The sequence below is a fragment of the Microtus oregoni genome, unplaced genomic scaffold, assembly GCF_018167655.1.
Source record: "Microtus oregoni isolate MIOR12 unplaced genomic scaffold, Mior012 000029F_ref0000214, whole genome shotgun sequence".
NCBI lineage: Eukaryota > Metazoa > Chordata > Mammalia > Rodentia > Cricetidae > Microtus > Microtus oregoni.
Genome location: NW_024543088.1, coordinates 28,777,367 through 28,789,473, shown reverse-complemented (window position 1 = coordinate 28,789,473; position 12,107 = coordinate 28,777,367).

Sequence of the window (12,107 nt, the reverse complement as noted above, 5' to 3'; positions counted from 1 at the left end):
TTGTACCCAGAATTGGCAGTGGAATGTAGTAGAACTATTTCTAAAGAGAGACAATTAATGTTAGGCAAATTGTTGGACTTAGTGGAAATTCTTGGAGATTCAAACCTTGGAGACCTGAGAGTCTGAGCAAGTACAAGCAGACAAAAGAGTCGATGGAAGGGGGTGGGGAGATGGCCATAGTGATGTTTGCTAGTGGATTAGTGGACTCTGTAGCACAGCTTGATCACACATTTAGAGCAGACAACACTCACATTTGAGTTTGTAAGGAGGCAGAAATGGGAGCTAGGAACCATTTGCATTAATTTGCCCTCCCACTGCCTTCCACAGCTTATTAAATGATGCCCCCACATCTGCATCTTCAGCCAGCCTCTGACAGCGACTCATTAAAAATGAATAAACAGTTTAGCGATGGTGCTTGAGCCTAAGAGGGTGAGCATTTGAGTTAAAGTTAAAATGAGAGAATGGGAAGAACGTCCTAACTCTGAAATTGACAGAGGAAAACGAATGGAAAGGAAGAAGAAAGATGACTAGTCTCAACACAAGTCTTATTCCACAGCTGGAGAAGAGAGAACGTGTACCTAGAAGCAGAAGATTGCCTAAGATGTAAACTGGCAGAAACAATGATTCTGAGAGAAAAAGGGCAGGGGTCTTGCTGTCCTTGAGGAATATGAACTCCACAGCCTGGTCTTTTCCAAGACCTTCAGGATTTGCATTTATTGCAGCAAAATAGGAAGGAGCTTTGTTAAAGAATTTTTTTTTTTTTTGCTTGAGACTGCTACTGGAGAAGTAGCAGCTTGAGATTTTCAAGTATCATTTGGCAAGGACAGAGGCAGGGCAAAATAATAATAATAATAATAATAATAATAATAACTCTGTCAGATTCCACATTAGCTGAATACAGATAGTGAACTTGTTTAATGAAATAATTGACATATCTACTTGATTGTCAATTCAACTTGACTAATCCTAACTCCAATCTTTTCTTAAAACTACTTTAGCAAAGAGTTTCCAACCTTCCTATAGTTCAGTCAAGGACTTGTACCTTCTGCTTGTATTACTTCATTCAAATGTTTTGTCTGAAAATCTTATTGATCATAGCTTCAGAATTTCCAGACTCTAAATAAAAGTTTCCCACTTAGCACCTGTCTGGTATGAACCACCACTGCCAGTCCTTGCTGGAGTCCTAAAATAGATCCAAACTGGTCCAGGCGCCCCATCTTCGTTCTCGAGTATCCTATTGACAACACAGCAGCCAGGAAACTCCTTTCCAAGTTGTAGAACAGTTTCAGATTTGCTTGAATACTAAGGAGAAAGTGGAGAGAGTTAGTATTCAGGCATCTGTACTGGCCTGCCCTTGGGGTCCTGACAGGGTATGTCCTCAGCTTCAGTCACTAAGAGCACCTCCTGTGCACATTCACTACGTTCCCTTTTAAAAGGGTAGGCCTTGCCCACCTCCTTTCTGTCCACCTGCCTCTCTTTCTCTTCTACCCCCTTTCTGCCCACTTCTCTGTCCCCTTTTCTGACCTTTCTCTCTCCTATTCTAGTAAATCTCCCATGTGAGCCCTGTTGTATAGCACGACTCCTTCCCACCGTTTTAAACACGATAACAAAGATATTTCCCATATTCCCTGTACACACACGTAGGCAGGGTCTCAGGATTACATCCTTCTGATGAAGCTGCACAGGTACACATCATCACACACAACCTTGTGCTGTACATTCTGGGGGGTGTGATGAATTGATTATGATATTCAGCACCATCATCAGAATATCTTACAATTTCATTGTCCTGAGAATCCCCGCGCTCTACTAACCCAAGTCCCTACCTCCATTCTAATTCCAGGCCTATAGTGATCTCTTCATTGTCTCCCCTGTTTTGCCTTTTCCGGTAGAGCACTTATTTGAAATCATACAGATGTAGCATTTCCCCCCTTGGCTTCTTGGAGTGTTTAAGGTGTGTATAAATTTCTTCTGTGTCTTTCGCGGCTTGATAGCACTTTTTTTTCAGTGCTGAATAGCATGCTACTGTCTGAAGTGGCATTGTTCAATCATGCATTCACGGACTTCGCATCCTGCCTTGATATGGAGAGCTGTCTTTTACGATGTAGCAATCTGATACTCTTCTGATACTGCAGCTTGGCATATAGCTGCATGCGAGCTGACGCCATCTTGTCTTCCTTCCTTAGGATGCTCTGGATGCTACCACGTGCCCATTTAGGCTTTGTGCCGCTAGGCTCTAACTCCACCGTTCATTTTACTTGCCTCCACCTTCCCCATATAATAAAACTGCCGCAACCCCTCACTTTTTTAGCATGCCACCCTTTCAGTAGTACACATTTAAAATACCTACTTTAATTTAAATTGCAGCCATTCCCTCCTTTGGCAAACCCCATCTCCTAATTCCAGATACATGTTAATTTTCACTAACATTGAAATTAGACTGCATTCAGGGGACAAATGTGTCTTCTGTGGCTAGAATGGCAATTCTTCCATGGAAGAAGCATCATTCACTGATTTGTACCGTGTGTCTGAAACACTTTATTAGGGACTTAGTATGTATTTAAAATAAAATTTATAATTGCTGTTCCTAGATTCTAGGAAGTCTCATACTCAGCTACGATGGACATCCAACGGGCGTAAGGCCTTGTGGGTATGAGCATGGGCAGAAATCAGAACTCATTCATCCACTTAGGCTATAAACTAACACTCTCCTGCATCCACTGACAAAGGAAGTCTAGAGAAATGCATCAGTGCCTTATTGTCTGCCTGGTGGATGTGCAGGAGGACTTCATGCTGTAATGAACTGTCTGTTTTTATACCATCAGACTTTGTGCCCCTCTTTGTCTTATGACCTGACTACCCTAATTTCAAGCTGCACATGATAGAATGAACAAGCCCTCATCTCAGAAAGACATTATGACAGCAATAAAGGTGTAAAAAGTGTACTTAAGTATTTCATTCAGAAGAAAAATAATAGCAATAGGGAAAAGAGAACAGAAGACTTGGCTACAGGACGGTGATATTGTAAACGAAAAGAGAGGAGCCCAGAGGTCTCCTCAGAGCTGACTGAAGTGTCCACATTGCTCTGCTTGCTTGCTGCCTTCACAGAAGAAACAGAGAATAGGCGAGCAACTAACTCCAAGCTGAAACCACGAAGAAGCACCAAGATAGGAGTGTGGAGCTCATCCCCACTTGTCAGGGAATATTAATTAGTTAATTAAGGGATGTAGCATTGCGACCATCCAGAGCAGAGTCACTCCAGTGAGAACATGGATGGCAGCGGCACGGAACAGGTTCTTAGAGGCGTGCTCCAGAGAGAAATAGGCTGCAAAACCGTGACTGGAAAATGGAAATAAACAAAGTATATGAGCAATTATTAAAACCACAAAAAACATAGGTCGAATTCGCTAAAATATGATTAAGCTATGAGTAATATACACGACACTGTTTAAAAATGATTAACTATAGATACTGTAGCTGATACTGTTTACATGAACTAGAATTGTTAGTGTTTTAAAGTGTATTGTAAGTTGCCAGGATGACGTGTGAAGTAAAGGAGCAGGCTGTGACATCAGGCCTAAGCTGTTCTCAGAAGCCAGGAAGAAAATGAACACTGAAGGAAAGGGTTTGAGTACATCGTCTGTAACGTCTCAGCCATCAGACACTGAGAATTGAAAAGCGTTGTCTCTAGAGACCGGACAGCAATGTAATTGTGTGGGGGATAACGCAGACAGGGGAGCACCGATTTGTTTTCATCTCCAGCCTATAGTGTTATTTGACTTAATGTATGTGCTCTTTTTCTTAGACGTACAATTAAGCAGCTGGATGCCTTGGCAGTAATGACTCTCAATTGCAAGTCCACAGAGGAAGTCAGGATGCAAGGAAACTCAGACCGCTAAGCGAGCGTAGGAGACAGGAATACAGGTAGTTCCATCTTTTACACACACTCCAGGACTGCCTGAGAGTTTGATTATCTGGGTAATTACTTGCTTAGTTGAAAATCGAAAGCAGATATGATCCTGTACGGCTGTAAATTGGACACTGGGGGAATTGAAACGAGACTACAAGTGTGAGTCTGAGACCAGTCTGCACTACATACTTAGCCTCTGCCTGAAAATGTAAAGGGGCAAAGGAAGAAAAGGGAAAAAGAAGACAAGAAGAGCTCAGAGTTCTTTCTTAAGTGTCTGGAGAGACGGGCATGCCACATACTCTTATTTGATTACTGATCATTATATATGGGCTCAAATACTCTGTACCTCGGGAATGTGTACAATAAATGTAACCACTACAACTTATGTACCGGTGGATTATCCCCTAAGCCAGGAAATGTGAATAACGATTACATTTATCTTAAGTAAATAAATTTAGGAAAAGAATTCTTATTTATATGCTATGAAATAAGGATCTCAAAGCACACTCCACATGGATGCCAGGCAGTGGTTATAATTCATACCTAGAAAATGGTGAAAGAAATTAGCGATGTGTGTGGTGGTGATGATTCAGCAACTGGATTCTGTCTATGAGCAAACACCGGCATTGAAGTTATGAGAGCCTGTTCCAAAGCTACTTGCACAGGTGTGTCAATTCAAGCCAAATCAAAATGAATACTGGGTATACAGTTAGCTGGATGGAATACTATTGATTAGATGGAGTTAGGAGGGGAGTGTGAGCCTAGGGAATATGCAGGTGGATTGAAGTGGCAGAAAAATAATGTTTATTTTCCTAGAAGATTATTTTTAAAAAATAAAGATATCTGGACAAATACCAAAGGTTGCTTTCATATGATGGTTAAAAGATACCGGATGTCTTCCATGTGTTAAGCATCAATGTTTCTTGAAATATGCCTGCAGCAAATGTTACATCTTGTGTTTAATCATAATAATAGGATTTCAAGGAACTGCCTTTGAACAAGGCATGGAAAGTTGAAATTATTCTAACTGCCAGATAGAGACTTAGAAGATCAACAGTAGATATCCTCTACGATCCATGGGAAAGTCATGTTTATTAAAATGATAATACTGATTTAGATCCCATGATTATCCTACCCTCAAAATAGACCTTCAAAAGTGAAACCCCATTGCTTTCCTGTTGTCTTTGTAATTTGCCCCAACATTTTGATTGCTTGATGCCCCATTAAAATTTCTATTTTAACTGTTTGTCTCGGATTTTAACTTGAACGGAATTATATTTTTAGCTTTTCTTCCCACTTATGCTTAGCTTTCTCTCTATTATAGCTCTTTCCCTAAGCATCCACCAGAGGGCAAAACCCTACCTACATATCCAGCTGATTAGCTGGACTTAATGGTAAGCGAATCCTGAAGTTAGGCTACGCTTGTTACAACCTTTTAACAAGTCTGAGCAAAACAAAGCAGCAATGAGGTTTAAATTTGCAAAGACTGGAATGATAATGAGACTCAAATTTGGTAAGAGGCATTTGAGTAATACCAAACTGAAAATGACTGTCAATCAAGAGTATAGAACATTCAAAATCCTCATCTTCAGGGGACCAGAGCCTCCAAGTGTGAACTTCCAGGCCTGCCTGCCTCACCACAGTGTATGCTGCCCATGTGGTGCCCAATAAGCACAACATGACATTATGGGTCCTTCCATTCCCCCTTTACTCAACCACATGTTCTCCATATTTTCTGTTCTTAGCTTCATGCTTGTGTCATTGTGTTAGAAGCACAACTTTTTTTGTTTTGTCAAAGGCAAACTTTAAAATTCAATACTTATCACGGAAATGAAATAGAGGCCTGATCAGTCTGGATAGCATTTGTGTAGAGTGTGAAATGAAACTCACCTTGAATATCACATTAAAGCAAAATGTGGAATCCTTCGGAATTGCATAAGAGCAAAGGAAACAATGAAAAATGTGTTACTATAAAACCCTATTCTTGGTAGAGATTTCATTTTTTAGATAAGAACAAGGAAAGGAAATAGAATATACCTTACAAAAGAAACTTTCACTTCGAAAATTAATTTTGCTCTGTGATTGTATACAAAATAACTCCACATACAGCATTTTTTAAAATTTCAATGTTACATTCTGGTAAAAGAGTATCATTTTTAATGACAATTCACTAACTGCAATTCTAGGAAAAATGTGATACAAATCGTGTTCCTTTACAAAATGGGCTAATTTTGTGATAAACCCATAGTATTGCATATTTGCGTATTTGGAACATAGTTCTTGCCACCTCCCTCCATTACTTCAGTGACCGTGATGACTTATAACAGAATCATGACCATCAATGAAGGTGTCAGCTTTTGGAATATCAAGATAAAGAGTCACATCTCTCAGAATTATTGAGTTCATCAATGCATACAGGTTCCTTGATTGTATTTTACTATTTGTTAGGAAGGTCTTATTCTGAAAATATATTTAGGGGCTATAAAAAGCAAATGTATAGAATTTTATCTCTTTTATAATTAGTATCTATTTACCTATTGGTATTTTGGATTCTTCCTTCACTGGGTAGTAAAAGGAGCATTCATATCCAGATAAATTTACAGTGTTGAAAGCCTTAACGAACACTGACTGATTGTTTCCTACATTTACGTCTATTGTTAGTGTGCACCCTTGAAAGATCTTAAGAGGTGAAATCTGAGAAAGCCCAGGAATTCATTAGTAATAATTAATGGGCAACTGCATGTGGTGTGGTGATTGTCACCTTTAATGGATAACCAAATATACTAATGCAATATGATGCAACCTGGGTTAGGAATAGAGTGCCAAACTCTCTAGCATCAAAACTAGATATCTCTAGAATGGCAATTTTTGTTGCTCTAAGGAGAGCACACAGTTGAAAGTAATACTTTGTTAATCTGCTAATGGGGAGGAACAGTCATCTTCAAATACACTCAGTTAACAATATGTGGTTGCAGATTAGGATAAATCTGGATACTGTGTGCTGACTTGACAGTAAGTCTAGATGTCTAAGACTTTCAGTTTGTTTATACTTGACAGATGGATGATAGATGATAGATAGATAGATCAGTTAGATGATTGATGGACAAAGATAGATGCATAGATTAGAGTTATTGATAGATTGATAGATGACAGATTATTAATGGCAGATGTGTAAATATATAATATATATTTGTTGTAATTTTATTATAATTTTATTTCATTGTGAAGATAAGAGGAATCACCTAACAGCAGCAATTACTAAACTATTGTCTCCATGTTATGAGTCTATACTTAGGTTTTAGCTCTTCTATTTTTATTCCCCAATGATAGTGTGTATTTTTAGCTTTCACATCATTTTTAGTATTAATTTTTTATGCAATATATTTTGGTCATGTTTTCTGTTAACTGAAATTTCTGTCCTGCCAGGTATTACAGTCCCAAAAAACACTGAGGCTTATATTAATTATAAATTGTTTGGTCTATTAGCTCATACTTATTATTAACTTGCTCTTATGACTTAAATTAACCCGTAATTCTTGTACATGTTTAGCCATGTGGCTTTGTACCTTTTCTCAGTAAAGTATTCTCATCTTGCCTTCTCTGCTTCCTCTAATGATGAGTGCATCTCTGTCTTTTCTCGTCCCAGAATTCTCCTAGTCTCATTGTCCCACCTGTACTTCCTGCCTGGCTATTGGCCAATCAGCATTTTATTAAACTAACATGAGTGACAACTCTTTACAGTGTACAAGAGCATTATCCCACAGCAGTTTCCCTTCTCCCAGCCCCTCCCAAATCTTCCCCATCCTCATCTCACCCAACTTCATGCTTGCTCTTCACTCTTTCTCTCCCTCTTCCCATGCCTTCCTCCTTTTCTCCCCAGAAAGAAAGAGAGAGAGAGAGAGAGAGAGAGAGAGAGAGAGGAAGGAAGGAAGGAAGGAAGGAAGAAAGAGTTAAGAAAGGAAATAGCCCACAGATAATCATAGGGAGTGACATTATTTGAAAGGATTGGGGCAAGTAGTCTTGCTGGAGTAATTGTGGCTCTGTTGGAAGAAATGTTTCACTGGGGTGGGATTTGAGGTTTCAGAAACTCAAGCCAAGTCCAGAAGCTCACTCTCCCTACCTGCTGCCTTTGCATCCAGATATACAACTCTCAGCTAACATGTCTTCCTGTGTGTTGCCCTGCATTGTACCATGAGGATAATGTATCCAAACCTCTAAACTATAAGCAAGCCCCAGTTAAATGCTTTCTTTTATAAGAATTGGCATGGTCATGATGTATCTTCACAGCAAAAAAAAAAAAATGCTAGGATAACATAGGAAAGTTTCCATCTTCAGAAAGACATACTCAAGTGGTAAATATAAAAAATGTTTCCTGCTATCAAGAGAGAGAATATGTTAAAACTTACATTCACTCTAACATTCTTGTAGCAGCAAACTCCCCTCCTGGAAGACTAGGATGCTTTTCTAAAGACTGAGAATATTATGATAAAGAAACAAAATAAAAAAGATAAAAGAATTGATTTGGAAGAAGATTAAAAAATAAAGGAAAGGATATGGTATGTTGAGGAGCTTCATTAAGAAATCATTGATTCATCCTTGATGATAAAGTCTGGCTTAAGAAGACATTGGTACATGGATAAAGCACGCACTTATTCTAGACTGTATTCCAGTAGAAATATTGAAGGTTTTAACATAAATATCCTAACCTCAATTTTCCTTTCTTGGAAAGAATGAAAGATACTGTTTTGTACACCTTGATCACAATATATCTGCCTTCAAGCCTACAGAATGATGTAACTTTTTAATTCATTTTTATTTTCTATGATACAACTTTTTAATATAGCAGTATTGTATATGCTACTACTGGTTTTAAAATTCTGTGTATTATTTTATCCTAGTGCAAAAACATGTACTAGTAACTTTATAGAATCAGTGCATTAAATAAAATGAAGTCAAACTTCTGTCTATTACTGTATTGATATTGTTCTACAATTCTAAATTATTAAGACAGATTTTTTTCCAACTTTAATTTTTTCTCTTATGTTTGGCAGAGAAAGTTGAGCTTCTAACTGCCATTGTTCATAAGTGTTTGTAAAAAATTATTTATTTATTCATTCATTCATTTATTTGTGAAGAGAATGTTAAGACTCCCTGTGGTGCTTGCCACTTCTTCTGTGATCACATCTTTTCCAAAATAAGGGTGAAGTGAAGGTGCTCTGTATAATTAACATAGTAGATATTATGATGTAGGCTACTTCATAAAATTTGAACATCTTACCACCTTTTACATTTTCTATTAGAAAAAAATTTAGAGTAACTGTACCTATTTTATATATATTTATGTTTTCTTATTTTTCTATTTTTAAGCTGAAAGTTTGTGGTATATTTTTAAAAGTTACACTCTCTCCTTTGGAACCTGTCTTCATCACTATTCTATTGCTGCAAAGAGAGATCATGACACAGGCAATTCTCATAAAAAGAAAAGATTTAATTGGAGATTGCTTACATTTCAGAGTTAGCCCATTTTCAAATTGCTGGGAACATAATGGGAGCATGGTGGCACTTGTGGCCCTTGAACAGTAGCTGAAAACTATATCCTGATCCACAGGCCAAGAGAACAAGCAACACTGGGCCTAGTATGCATGTTTGAAACCTCAAAGCCTACCTCCAATGACATACTGCCTCCAACAAGACCACACCTCCAAATCCTTCTAAAGTAGTGCCACTCCCTGATGATTAAACGTTCAAGTATACAAGTTTATACGGCCATAATTATCTAAAAAAATAATAGAACTACTCATTTTATTCTTTAAATAAGTTTATTAAAATATACTCATCCTGAAATCAAGCATAAAATAAATTTTAGTGCTAAAAGGAATAAATGGTGACTATTTCCACTGTATTAAAAAGAAAAAAACAGGAATGGCTAGGTGATTTGGTAGGTAAAGTCCTTACCAAATAAGCATGGCAACATGAATTTGATCCTCAGAACCCATATAAAAGTGAAAGAAAAAAGCTGACTCCATGAAGTTGACCTCTGAACATGCTACGGCATGCCTCCTTATCCAATAATAATAATAATAAGATGATGATGATTTTGATTTAAAATATCAAAAAACTGTTTGTGCTTTTAAAAGAAATAAAATGCCAACCCTAATATGTAGGAAGTATTTCTCTAATGCAAACTATGTTAAGAAAAGTTAACACTGGACACTGAAGAAACAATCTTTCATATTATTCATATAATTTCATATTAATATCAATAAATAACACAAATATGTAGATACATTTGTATTGCGTGCTTGCATTCAGCTTTTTAAATAATACATTTAATTGTACTATGTTATCATTGCATTGGAATTCAGATTATTTAAAAATTTAAAATTCATGATTCTACAATTAAAGACAAAGAATATAAGAAAATTGTGCAGTTCTATAGCACAATAAAATTGTATCTATTATCTTCTCTCTACTACCTAACATGATTTTCAAATTTGAGTCAGTTGTTAACCACGTTACAGAGTAATTTTGCAGAATTTATCTAAACAATAAGTCATGAGTTTTATGCTATTATTGTTTCTTAATCTCAAACCTAATTATATAGTATGTTGGGTGTATTAAAACTATCATTTAATGAACTGGAGACTTATAGATTGTTGAGTACGGTTACAGTTTGAATAAAATTAAATGTAAATGATTATTAAGATATATAGAATATAAAAAAGTGGAGGAGAATGTCCCCAAAATGTCTAAATATTTATTGAATACAAAAAAATAATAGCTGCCAAGGAAATATAAAGAACTGCAATGTGTTCTTTATATTATGAAATACATAATTTCAGTCAAAAACACCATTCATAGAGTTAAAGAAAATGCTGCATTCCATTTCTGTTTTATATCTCTGAATATGACCTAGTGTAAAAAATATATGATAACTACCCAATAATCAATAAGAAAAAAAGGAAACAGGAAACACAATAGGAAAACTTGTAACTGAATGAATATTAAATTCATATATATGATATCCAAATGACTAATAAACTTACAAAGCATACAATAGTCTACTATCCACTAGGGAGAATAAAATTAAATGTAATTTAATTTTTTTTCAATGCCAGTGTATGTTACTGTACATTGTAACACTAGATTGGCTATAGGAATGGAGAACACGAGTATTCATACAGATATGTAGCACCTGGAATTCCCACACATCTGTGAGGCTGAAGTTGGTACTGGCACTTTAGAAGACTATGTCACCCACTACAGTGAGCATACACATACCTCTGATAGAGCAACTTCATTTTCAGATTTACAAGAAGAGTGAGTGCAGATGATTGACAAAACCACATTCAGGAGTGCTCATGCCAACCTCATTTATAATAGGAAAATATTGGAAACAAATCAAATGTCTATCACTGCTAAAATGGACTTCACGAATGTGTTCATCCAGTAATATACGGTAACAAAATTAGCAGCCTTAACTACATAAGCTACATAGCTACATGCAACCAGGCAGATGTATCTTAAACTTCACTATGATACTGAGGGAAAATTAGACAATTGTTCAAAAACTGATAAAACTAATCTACTATGTTTGAGACAGGATAGTTGTTACCCCAGCAACCAAGAGGGTAATGGCTGGAGGGTAGGGTCAGAACCCTCAACAGACACACCCATTGGTGAACCTGATCTACACTGTCTCTCTTTGGGACTCTCTTCTCATTTGATTGTGTCAAAGTAAGAATTAACACAGTTATAACTGACATCTTCCTCTGAACTCTGAACACACCTGTACATGTGTACACAGGCTTGTACTCAAACACTCCCAACTAACACTCAAAATTAAAACAAGCAGGGAAAATGTATAAAAGGTTTTGAAATTCATAGAATAATATCCACGTGATGACTAGGTATGATCTATAGGTTTTTACATGTCCACCACATCATTAATGATATCCATGAACAAGACAGGTGGATCCAACTGTTCTTAGTAGTAAGATTAGATTATAATTGTTCCAGAAGCCAGCGTTAAGAAGACACTTTGTGACGTCCCCAGGAATTCATCACAGTAGTGTTCTGACATTTCATTTTCATATTATTCTTAGCTTTCTAAGTTAGAAGCACTTGTTTGGGGAATCCAGACATTCATAACTTCCTTTCTCTTTTCCCAAAGAACTAAATTTTAGTTTGGTGTTTT